General features: G+C 43.4%; 1 protein-coding gene across 1 annotated transcript in view; it reads right to left on the bottom strand.

Annotated features, from left to right (window-relative positions):
• The window catches only part of srrm3 (serine/arginine repetitive matrix 3), a 117,809-nt gene that overhangs the window by 53,213 nt on the left and 51,661 nt on the right, over positions 1 to 12,935 (bottom strand). The gene's annotated exons all lie outside the window — the stretch shown is intronic.

The following is a 12,935-nucleotide window of genomic DNA, read 5'->3' as shown; positions in this document are numbered from 1 at the left end:
GAGATCTCTGTCCAGAAGAGCGCAATCCTGGGAACAGCTAAGATACTGCGCAGAACCCTCAAGCTCCCAGGCCTCTGGTGGAGGACCCGAGCTTGAAGAATAAACCGCCCGCAGGGGCGTGCTGGGTGTTTTTATAAATACATATATATATGTATGTATATACATACATATATATATACACCCAGCACGCCCCTGCGGGCTGGGTGTATGGCTTCGGTTAGCCATTCCTATTTTTCAGGTCAGTTCCTCTCGCATTCAACGATCCTTCTCCTATCGCACTTGGGGCTATGTACCCAATCTCGGGTGGGGGTGATGATATCTCCCCCCTGACCTGGGGTCCTGACTCCTCCTTGCCGTAGCATTTGTGTTGTACCTCGTCAATCTCTAGCTTTAATCTCTATGCTTTCTGCAGATTTTTCTACTTATCCACTGGCTGTAACAAGATTTTTTAGCTAATCTCCTTTTCAGCCAGCTGTCTCCCGACTGGCTGCCCCCCCTCCAAACAGAGGCATTTTATAGCAGGTAGGTAAATCTCTTCAAATTAAAACAAGTGCACCTTTGTAACATGGCATCAACATATATGCAATCGAGAGTTGAGTACTTTCTTTTTCATGGCCTCTGTTATTTTTTTTTTTCACTTATGGATTGGTTCCACCAAAGCTGGTGGGAAATGTGGAGCTCCTTCAATATGCAATATGCTTTCTATATCTGACTATAGGAATATTTTTGCAGTTTGTATGCTCCACCAGAGCTCTCTGAACACAGAACATATGTGGGGCCATCTGTATACTATCTTGACAGACCTTTTCATGCAAACATTGCTCTATATTATTAGGACAGAGAAGAATAAACTGAACCAGGACAGGGACAAGATGATAATATTTGTTTCAGTAATAAATTATTAGATATGTCACCTATAACACTGACATGAAATCAATAAGGGAGTAAAATGTATGTTTGGCACTGCTGAATTACTGGCCTCTACAGTGATCCAGCTTCATATTAGAAATCCTTTTAGATTTATCTTCTGCTACCTTCACTTCCTGAGTGTCTAATCTCTGTCTGTTGATAGGTTAATCGGGCTGGCTTTGTAGCTCCAGAGGAAAAACATGCAAACACAATAAGACAGTGGGCTTCAATTTGCATTGTGTATCAGGTACCGGTGTCCAGTGCCATGATGGCACCGGTTCTGACATAAACGGTAGTAACCAGACCGAAAAGCAGCGCATATTTCGGTGCTTTATTTCGGTGCTTTTTTTTCCTGAGCTGTGATACACTTCTAGCCAATCATTTTACGTTTCCGAGGATAGTAGGCGGGTCCAGGTACGTACGTTCTTTTAGAGCAGAGCTACAGATTAAAAATGCCCAAGGCGAAGCGGTCAAAAGTCTGGCTGTACTTCACAGCAAAATATGCAAACTCAGCAGCCTGCAACAAGTTCTTTAAGCTGATACTGTGATACTGTCAAAGGAGGTAACACCTCGAATCCGATGAAACACCTGGCGACGCATAGTTTTTTTATAGGTTTTCATAGGTTTTTTTAAAAGCCGAGAAATGCGCTGTATTTGATAGCTTGCTGCGAGACCTCACACCGAGCGCATCTACTGCGGGTGTGGTGCCTGTTATCAGACCCGGAGTTAGCAACATCCCCAAAAACACGAAGAGGAGAGTCCTGGCCCCTAGCCCTGCCAGTGTAGCAGAAATGATGACGGATGATGATGGCAGCAGCAGCCGTTCTTCTCTGCGTGAGGAGCTTAATGTTGTTCGTGTGTAATTTACGTTGAGTAGGCTAACCACGTTATTACATTAATGCAGGTAAGGTGAACTAGCAAACATCATCATAGCTACATGCGGCTGTCTTCTTGTTTGATGGCAGATACTCCCTTCACCCTGGCCGAAAAGGCTAAAATGACCAAAGAAAAAGTGGAAAACAGTTAAACATGAGAGGTTTTTGGACAAAGTTTGTGTTTTTTCCATTGTTTAAGCTTCCAGCCAAGAGTGATACCATATATGCCCCATAGCTGCAGAAAAGGCTAACATTGTTATCTTTTTACAAAAACCAGCTGAACATGAGAGGTTTTTGGACCAATTTTGTGTTCTCCATTCTTTAAGCACCGACCGGTTTGAGCACCGTTTGAGCACCGGCACCGTTTCAAAAGTACCGATTTGGCACCGGTATCGGATAAAACCTAAACGATACCCATCCCTAGTATCAGGGTTGTTTAAGTACTTTCCATCTCAGTGGTTACAAAAATAAAATAAATAAAAGAAAAAAAATTCTGAGAGGTGGTACTGGTCTCCTTGGAGCCACTTCCTCTCTAAAAGCCAACACTCTCTAACCCATCACCCCTTTCTCAGAGCATGTCAGCATGTCACTGTATGTTGTACACAATGGCACCAATGATTGGATCTCACTCAGTGGATGCACCTCAGCCATGATTATAGGGTGGCAGTAACAGGGGGCCTGACCTTGACGGAGCAGAGAGTAGCTGCAAAAAAAGACAAAAACACACCCTGGGTGGCTGTCGCCTTCTGGATGCATTTTCTGTGCACATATCTAAGTAAGTGCTGTTTTCCATCATGCTTTCCCTCCTTCTAAAATAATCTGCCCCGTGGCTGGAAGCTTCTGGTTTGTTTTTAGCACTTTGGCACCCAGAGGATGTGTTTAGCTTCCCAAAGGTCAGCTGTCTTGATTCCAGACACGTTGGTTTGCTGTTGGATGCTGGGAAACAAGCGGCCTCAACGTTTTTTACCATTTTCCATTTTTTCTTTTTTAGTCAGAGTAGGATGGAAGGTGGATGCAAAATAGGAAACAGGTTATAAGGCCAGAGGCAGGTGTGTACTGTGGCCCTGTTTTGTTTTCTGAATCTTAAGTGTGGATACATGTCACTTCTTATTCACTGCCACATACCAAAGCTCATAAAACAGCCTCTCTGATTTGTTTATGTCATGGATAGATACAGCCCACTGTTCAACTGCTGTGAGTGAGAATTTCTGTGAAGTACTTCACTCACTTTTCTGCTGTCGATTTGGAAGTGAAATAAGAGTGTGGATTTTGACTGAAGACCACAGAGATTCTAGCTCGGAGAAAGAGAGGGTGAAGGCACGGGGAGCGGGGAGGGGGGGGGGGGTGACTGCAGGAGGCTGTTTGATGCAGCTGAAGAATTCCACAGACAGGATTTTGGAACTACAAACATCTCTTCTCTCAGATGCAGAACCCTGCAAAAAGAAATACATGTTTGTGTGTGGGGCTAAGAGCAAGACTTCATAAATCATGTTTAGCAAAGATTTAACACAATACAACTTGTTACAGCAGTGACAACAGCAACAAACTCTGATTTAATGAGTGGCATGCGAGGCATAGCGCGGCGAAATGAGAAGGCAGCTAAAAATCTTTGGCCTCTGGTGGAGAGACATCCTTGGCAACCTCAAAGGCGCAGTGTGACAGAAATAAACCACCGCTATCCCATTTTCAACACAGAGAAACACAGTCTCACTTCAGAGGAAGAAAGAGAAGCCGTCTGTAAGGGTTCATCCCAGGCACCCGGTTCAGCTGTGGGTTGACAATGCGGAGGAATACGAGCCCGACCTCAGCTCAAGGCTTGGACTAGTTTCCCTCCTTTTTGATCCTCGGGGATCAAACCGTGCTTTTTAAAAATTCTCTCTTTGACTGTAACAGTAGGTTTAAGCTAAAGCTACAAACTCCACTGTGCTGCCATGTGCAGGAAGAAATTATTCACATAGGAGTGCTTCTGATGTAATTAGCAGGATTAGCGGCAGGTGACCACAGGCGGGCTCCGGTCTGCGTGCCTGAGTCAGTCTATGCCTGTCAGAACAGCAAACACTACAACACATCTTCAGCACGCTGGCAGAAAAGATTGTGCCATGCAAACATGAGGCTGATTATTAATTCCAGATCATCTTTAATTGCCTCTCTAATCTCTTCAGCATGACAGGGACATGACCTTGGATGCCTCATGCAGCATGTGACTGGTTTACAAAGATCCATATTTTGGCTTTGTAGTCAAAGATACTGTCTGCAACAGCAAAGATGATTTCATGTGTAAAAGTCTAGTGTTTGGGAGTGTTTAAAGCTCGTTGTACAGTGGCCCTGAGAGTTCAGCTGGAACTTTAGATGGAGTACAAGTAAAGTGAGAAAACATCTTCACTAATTTGACCACACAGGTACATCAGCTACAGATTTATTTATTTTTTACAGAATATAGAAAAAAAAACAACCAGACACAGAATGTTTAAAATGTAGAGAGCATTTTGCAATGAAAATTTTCCCAGATGCATCAAACCGACATGATAGACACGCTTATCCCTCAGCGGTGTTGAAAAATGTGCTTATGAGAAAATTTTCTGTTGTATACATTTTGTACCATTTTAACTTGACCGCCTGAACTAATTCACAGGCCGCACACCAAAAATAGTCTCCAGAAGAGCATGAAGGGCATTAAGGATGCCTGGAAATTATCTGCAACCAAATCACAGCTGCACTGATATGCAGCACAGCAACGCTTCCACTAATGTGATATGGCTTAAATATGCTCAAAGCTAACAGCAGATCTAGCACAAAAGTTACATTTCAGCCAAAAGCTTCAGCCATTGACTCACTAATTTTATTTTGAAGTGCATCCATGGATGTGGGTTACAGTAAAAGCTCATGTCTGATGTCTCTGTAGCGCCTCAGCTACTGACTTCTCTAAATTTGCCACACAGCCACTTACATTGCAGAATAATAATCCTGCAGTCCCTGGAGGACAATTTACATGAACGTTAGCAGATCTCATTAAAAGTGCCAAGTGACTTATCCTCTCAGATACATGCACAGCGCTGAGGATGTAAATAAGTCACAAAACCAGAAGGCTTTTCTGTGAGATGACATTTCAGTTATTGCAGCCTATGTTGAGTAATATTAACGGGTTTAGCCTCTATCATGTGTCCTTGCTCAGAAGACATGAGTCATGTTTAGTGTTTCACACTGTAAGATCTAATTGGATTTTAGGAATAAGAATAATTTACTACTTTCTCTTCTTAAGTGCAACCAAGAATCGAGTCTTAAAGGGTAAATAATGCAAACAAAACTTTTATCTCTTCTGTGTGATTCATTTTACCTAAAGGGCATTGGAGATTGAACAGTGGAATATAAAAATAATTCTTTCATCCAAGGATGGAGGTAATAGCAATTTCCTCAACTGCGCCTTCCCTTCCTCCTCTTTCTAATGCCTGGAATGTCAGAGAGCCATTGGGAGATTAGCCTGCCCCATGCACGCTCTGTCCAAACCAGCTGCCCACTATAGGAATTATTAATACTTCACTTAAATATACTCATCACTATACAAGCAGTCTGTGTGTGTGCAGTCAGTTGCTCTGCCCTCATCTCCCAACATCATTATTTTAATTTTCATGTATACTCATCCTCTCTATTTCCCAATGGCTGTAGTTCACAAAACTCATCAGCCACAATTTAGTTCATCCATAAATATTTCCATGAAATTGTCTCTGTTCTGCATGCTAATGATCAAAATGAGCCACAACTTCTGGCTCACACATAACAGGAAACTTTGAATATACTATTTCTCAAAGAAGGCAAGGATCCCAGAGCATTAACTTCCATGGCATACTGAGCTTCAAAGAAAAAAAATCTTATTTAAAAAGTTGGTGGAAACTGCATTCTCTGAGTATAGGGTAGCTTAAAAGTGGCAGAAGTCCCTCCTCGTTCCTCAGGGTTCACAGAGGATTCATCAGTGTCACATTGTGAGCACAGAAGATTACAACTCAGAGAACAGGTCTCCAAACTTCAAAAGAGACTGCTTGAAGTAAAAGGAGGCTAGGACGCTATCTATTTCTTTTAAACACTTACTGGATGATTGCTGGAATCTGCATTAAAAAAAAATTTCTTCTTCTCAGAGACAAACTTGAACTGTGTATTATCCTTTTGCATAATACAACTGGACTTCATGGATCTTCAGTGAGGAGAATTTCTACAAATGGAGAAGGCTTGGAACAATACAGAGCCTTCCCAGAGACGACTGATAATGCAAACTACATGATTTATCTAGGAAGATGCAAGAAAACTTCCATTAACTGTCACCTTCTCTTAACTCAGTAAAGCTCAGAGATCATTAATCTTCAATCTGAAAACAAAAAGCATAAGAAAAGTGGCCTTCATGTCAGAGTGGTTACCAAAAACTACTGTTCAGAAGAACATTGACGTTCACACATATTTTGTCACACAAAGCTTGATAACTCAAAAAATGTTGCATGGACTGTTGAATCCAAAGCCAGTGACTCGATAGTGTCGTCGTTTCCATATTCAGCTAACCAGTTAAAAATCCCTGGTTTGATCCCTGGAGGAGACACAAACCCCCTGTGTTCCAAAAAGCATTTGGGATAAAAATCTGCGAAATCAAACACGTGGAACTACCTGCTGTGATACCCCCTTGTGAATAAGGGAGTGGCTAAAACTAGCTTTGTGTACTTTTATATCTACTATAAATCAAATAAAGTACTTTAAAACTACAGAAATCTGTGGAGGTAGAAGTGCTAGATTTTAGCAATGCTTTGCTACTACAGGGGCAGTGCATCTAGCAATAACTGAGGAAGAAAATGCTGCTCTGTGACAGAAAAGAAGAACGTCATTCAGTCAGTCTGTGAGGTGAAGCCCAAGCACAACTGCAAGAGTCAGTCCATCTCTAAATGTCTCAAAGGAATAAAATTAACAATTTAGAGAGGCCTAGTGAACCTAGCCTGGATCTGAACCCACAGAAATGCTGTGGCAGCAGGGTCTGAAAACTTTTAGAGTTAACTTTGTTTGAAGGTCTGACACGGTTTAGTATGAGATACACAGCAAAACAGACAATATCAGTAGGGGGTCAAATAATATTTTTCATGACTCTGGATAGACAACAAACTATAGGAGTCATCACAGTTTCAGACTTTGAAAATCTTGTTCTATAGGAATGCACACAAATAACCTTTCATTGCAGTTGGCTTTCCGGCTCAGATTTCAGGCTGTAATTAAAAACTGCTGTGACGAATTCTCAAAACAGCCCAGAGTGTCCCACCGTTTCATCACGTTTGAACGCTGTACACTTTGAAGACCACCTGGTATTGATATGGCTGAAATCTTTCTCTTATCCACCTGCCTGCTGTGTATGGGTGATTGAACCAGTCAAAGTGAGAGTTGGCTGAATAGAGTCAGCGCCTGCAGCAATCTGAAACCAATCTCCAGACTGCTGCAGCACAGAAATTAGCCTGTCCTCCTTTCCACCTGCCTGGGCCACTGTTGTTTAATTGACACAGCACTCAGGAGCACAGAGTGATCACCCTCCTGATATAAAACGATGCCTGTCAGTTAGCAGCAAACGTTCATTCCCTGACTGCAATCATCCCTGGACTGTGGGAACATCCCTATGAGACTTCTGCAACAAAAGTGCCTTCACTTCCTCCAAGTGCACCCACTTTTATTCCAACCACCACCTGCCATAGCAAAACAACAACACAATCCTTCAAACTTTCAGACAATGTCCCTTTTCATTTTTCACAGGATTAAAAGGTGTCAGGAGTTTACAGCAGATCTGCTCTGTGCCGCCAAAGGGTTGATTCTAAATACAGGTTTGCTGCCTACACCTTTGCAGGAGCATAATCACCAGAAGCCAGCAGGTCTCTACTGCTATCACACAGCTTTTTGCATACCAAAATTCACAGAGGCAGATGAGTCATGAGCTCAAATCTCAGTTTAATTACGATTTGGACTTAGGCTCATTTAGCTGCTGGCAAATGTACCAAAAGATCTTGTCATTAGTTCCTGAAGTGATAACACCCATTTTTGTTTGTTTTAGTTAAACTAAATGCCGATCCCTCACATTTCTTGTTTACCAGTGTAAAATTAGCCATTTATCAGACTGTTCCACGCTTCAATAAAACGACTTTATTCAGTAGCCTTATTACCTTTATATAAATTTAGTCACCTGTTAAGTCTTAACAGTGCTGCTGTTTTTGTGTTTTTGAAATGTAACTTACATGATAAATATTCTTTTTAGTAGTTTCAGTTATAGACAGTAACATTACAGTTATGGTCATATTTCTGTGTTGTGCTACCCACTGTATTTAGAGAAATTTCCGGTTATTACCATTACCATGTCACCCATTCTGAAACTTCAACATTACTTTTTTGGGCAACGCCATATTGGGGGTTTTTTGGACCCAGATGTTACCTCAAGCATGAGGGGGTTGAGTTTTAAGTTATCAGCTCATACGGGGAAACATGGTTAGCAAGCAGGATACCAATTTAGTTCACTGGGTTGAGAAGGGGACCCATTCACTGTAAGGCTATTGCAGAGCGTTTTAATTCATCCTGGATAATTTACTGCATGTGTGAGGCCCATGATGTCCATTGGTTTGTTGTTGATCAGTACTGAACCTAAAATATACACAGTGGGGAATATCAAGTGGTTGCATTGTTATTTATTCCTTCTATAGTCATACTATGAACTACATATAAAATTCATCTGGTTCTGCTTTGTAGTCATTGGGTCCATAAGGCACAAAAACAACCCACAACAGTGCTCCACAACAACAACAAAAAGAGTCAGAGTGAAAAGAAAGTAATATGGATGGTAGATTTCAGGTTAGATAAGGGCTACCACACACCATTTATCACCAGACAGTCTATGAAGGTTAAGAAAGTGCTTTTCTGGATGCTTGTACTGCCAAATTTTAAAATAGAAAGGACTATATCTCCACTTTAATATGAAAAAGACAGACTAAGTAGACAGACAGGTGGTTTGAAGAAAAGAAAAGAACAGATTTGATTAATCTTAACTGAGGAATGATGAAAGGATTCGACAAGGATCCGACAATACTTTGAAATTAAATTCTGTGCATCAGTTTCTATGGTAATAAAATAATTAGTGTCAATATAAAGCATGTGCAAAGCACTACAACTGCATGAGTGGATTTTTCTTTTCAAATATTTTCATGTTTGCTTTTGCTGTAAATACATTTTTCCCCCAAGGCCATCATGGTGTTTTGCAGAAATACAGTAAACAATGTACCATTTAGTAAGTGGTACTGAGGGAAAGACCATTTTAATCAACATTATTAACATTAATGGTCTATTCTATTACTGAAACACCATTCATTTCATTACAGGCACACACACACACCCTGGTGCTGGGTAACATCGGATGACATGACACTCATGAGCTGCTGCCTTGTTCTCTGAGTCATTGCATTCACAGCTGCTAGCCAAGGGCTCTTGGACCATGAAAATGCACACAAATCAGATGCAGTTGTCTCTCCTGTAAAGATGGCTACCATCTTTGAAACCAAAAATGCAACCAAAAAAAGCAGGAGATAAAAGTGGGTATTTCAAAGGTTAGGGTGACACTGGCTAGAAACACAAAGCTGGAAATTAAATGGTCTTCTAGGCTTTTCTAGAAACAGAAGAGACTAAATGACCGCAAGTGAGAGAGAGCGAAAAGAAAAGTTGGCTCTACCAGATTTTCCTGCATAAGATGGAACAATTTAATAGCAAAAGAAAGAAAGAAGAATTGTCAATTGAAGCAAAAGAGTGAATCAAGTAAAGGCCATTGATTTTAACTGGAATCCCTTCAGAGAGCCCAATTGCTGCTCTGTTGTATTGACAGGCGAAGTTCACACAATGCCTTTTACAATTAACCAGCAGCTGCCTTTTACAATTAACCAGCAGCTGTCAGAGCTAAAGCTAACATGTCGAGCACTAGTGGTGTTGCCTTGACAGCTAGTTAATTGGGTAACAGTGAGACAAGCCAGTAAGGCAGGGACAGCTACACACAATATGCTCAGCATGTCAAGGTAAGGTTGGAAGAGCACCAGTGACATCTAGAACACCAGCTAGCTGCTATAGAAAGAACGGGACTGGTGCTTTCTTTCTTTCTTGCTGAACTCACATTTCTCCTTAATGAGAAGAAAGTTGTTGTTTTTTTTTTTGGGGGGGGGGGGGGGGGGGGGTTCAGCACAAAGCTAAAGAAAAACAGTGCTGCTAAGTAAGCTCATTGGAATGAGCTATATGATTCATAAGGCAGACCTCCTTGATCAGCACATTGGACAAGGGAAGCCCAAATGAATTCATTTAGCTTCTTAAAGAACTAAATGCTTACAGATTGTTTACATTTCTAGTGTGTGGCTGTTGGCTTCTATTCCTATTATCAATGAAAAATTGTCAAAAACTTAGACAGCATTAGCATGGTTTTAGTTGTTATAAAAACAACCAGAAAAAGCTCAACACATCAGATAGCTTAGATGGAAAGCTTCAGTTGGGGGGGGCTTTTGAAGCAGTTGGGCGAGCTACATATATTAAGCATGTCTGTAAACAGCAGTATGACGTTTTTGATATAGAAACAGTTGCTTCTTTTTTTTTTCATAGTTTATTTGATCTTTATTAGTTATTTTTATTCTAAGTTATTGTAATCAGGCCAGACTGGACTCGGGGACGGGAAAGAAAAACAAGAAGAAAAGTTCAGAGTTTCTCTTTTTCTTTTCCTGGATCGCCTGTTGAGAAAGAAAAAAGAAAACAAGCAGAAGAAGACTAGAGCAATAGAATAAACAACATCATGATGATCTATGGGAATATAACAGTAAATACTAAATGTTAAACATTATTGTGCAGCACGTAACACCGAGCCAAAAAGTGTGTAATTTGCGTGTGTGAGCACCCGTGTGTACACCTGTGAGCATGAACGCGCTTGTTTTTAAAAGGTTCCTACATGTAATGATCTGTTAGAGGGTGTGGGGAGCCAAAGCCCCGTCCACCAGGGCATGAAGCAGGTATGGAGGAGATCAAAACTCCAGACATCCGGAGGCCCTCAGAACACAAGAGACCAAGGAAGACCAACAGAGGGGCAGCCGCGCCACTATCCCAGAAAGAGCTAAGGAGAGTCCCAGATGAAGGGTCAGTCAGCAGCCGCGGAACATAAGCCAGGGGGTTGCAGTAACGTGCCCGGGAGCTCCGCCGGCAGCCTTGGAGGGCCTGAGATGTCCCCAGAGAGGTGGTGTCTGATACCCAACCTGACATATGGACACAGACATACAGGCACACAAAGATACAAGCATCCATTCCCACCCTCATGCTCTCATATGCAATTACTCAACACTCACCCAACGTGGAGACAGACATAAAGAGACACTGTACACACAATCACACTCCCCAAGTGTACTCTAAGCCCCGGGTCTAGGTACCCCCTGGAGGGGGAAACTGCACCTAGACCCAGGTGGTGTTACCCTTTTCCCTGCGGTGGGGAGATGCAGACCGCCCCAACTCCGCAGCAGCAGGGAGGCCCCACATTCCAGACCCCAGTCGGACGGCCAACTCCTCCTCCTGGCCCCACGCTCCAGCAGGCCGCAGAGAAACGGGGTGTGAGAAGATTCCAAACCTCCCTCCGCCCGCTCATATGTAGTGTTGATGCATGTGTGTTCTAAGGTGCATTTAAAACCCAGGAGGACATGGAGCTACCTGCCAGAGAGCAGCAGGTAAGCGCATAGCCCCTCCCGATAGCCCTCAATGTCTACGTGTATTTAGAATTGAGAGGTGGGCAACGACGCCAGGGGTGAGGTGTACACCCTGATGGTAATTTGGAGTCCGTGTAGCGTGCCCACCCCCAAGATCCTATATGTATGTGTTATGAGAGTGTGAGTAATGTGAATGTGTAAGTTGTGAGATAAAATTGAGGCAAGGCCAGCTCCCCCGCTGACCCCAGTAGGCACCCCCATACTCCGCAACCCGCCAGGGAAAGGGGGCCCAGGCCCATCTGGACCAGGGCCCAGTACAGCAGCGCCGCCTGGCTCCACAGAGCCCGGGACAGCCCACCCGACCCCACCATAGAGAAAAGTGCACCCACCCCGTAATCCACTCATCTTCCAGACTACACGAGACAATAGACGCCCAGGCTGAGATCTTCCTCCACCTCTCCTGTATCTCCCCCTCCTGCAGAGTGAGTTCCTGAAGAGAGGAGAGCTCCTGCAAGATGTAACAACCTCCCCCACCAGTCGAAGAGCCCCACAGGTGGCTCGATGCAGTGGCTGGGCCCCCATGCACCCACCCGCCCACAACCCCGGCAACACACCAACCAGGACCCAACCCCCCAAGGCCCAGCCAGGGCCCCAGCCCAGAGACGGAGCACCCCCAGAACCCCACAACAATCCCGGACCCACCCCGGGGCAGCCAGGCTACCAGGTCAGTAACCCACGTCCGTCAGCACAGGCCCTCCCCTAGCCCTGCTGCACGCAACCACGGGGAACCGTCACCTAAGAGCCAACAGAGCCCTTAATAGACCATGACCGCTACCCCAGGTTGAGCCCTCCAAGGAAGATGCTCCTGGGGAACCCCCCAACGCCCCAAGCCTGTCCCTACCCCCACACCAATCACAACAGCGAAGGTGGGACCAAACTATGATCCCCCACCCCCGCTAGGTGATGGAGCTGATCAAAGAAGCCCAGAGCAATTGGTCTGATGTGGTGGCAGAGGCGGTATCAAGACTAATGTAATCTAATAGATCATTTCAATATTGGTTAGAATTAAGATTATTTTTATTTTTACAGTTCATGAGGACTGTTTTCTTGGCTATGCATAGGGCAGTGAAAACCATATGGGCTATATTCTTTTCTGTAGTGACATTATCTAAGCTGCCCAACAAACACACTAAGGGGGAAGTTGGAATGTTACATTTCAGACACTTTGATAATTCCTCACATATCTCGTGCCAAAACTTCAGAACTGGTGGACAGACAGTGGCGTACAACCAAAGTTTTTATCTGACGTAAAATGTATAGAAATCATACAGTGGGGCAAGAAAGTATTTAGTCAGCCACCGATTGTGCAAGTTCCCCCACTTAAAATGATGACAGAGGTCAGTAATTTGCACCAGAGGTACACTTCAACTGTGAGAGA

The sequence above is a fragment of the Pundamilia nyererei genome, unplaced genomic scaffold, assembly GCF_000239375.1.
Source record: "Pundamilia nyererei isolate P.nyererei 1_Seehausen unplaced genomic scaffold, PunNye1.0 scaffold00080, whole genome shotgun sequence".
Classification (NCBI taxonomy): domain Eukaryota; kingdom Metazoa; phylum Chordata; class Actinopteri; order Cichliformes; family Cichlidae; genus Pundamilia; species Pundamilia nyererei.
Note: the sequence above shows the minus strand (reverse complement) of the source record. Positions and strands in the feature narration are given on the sequence as shown.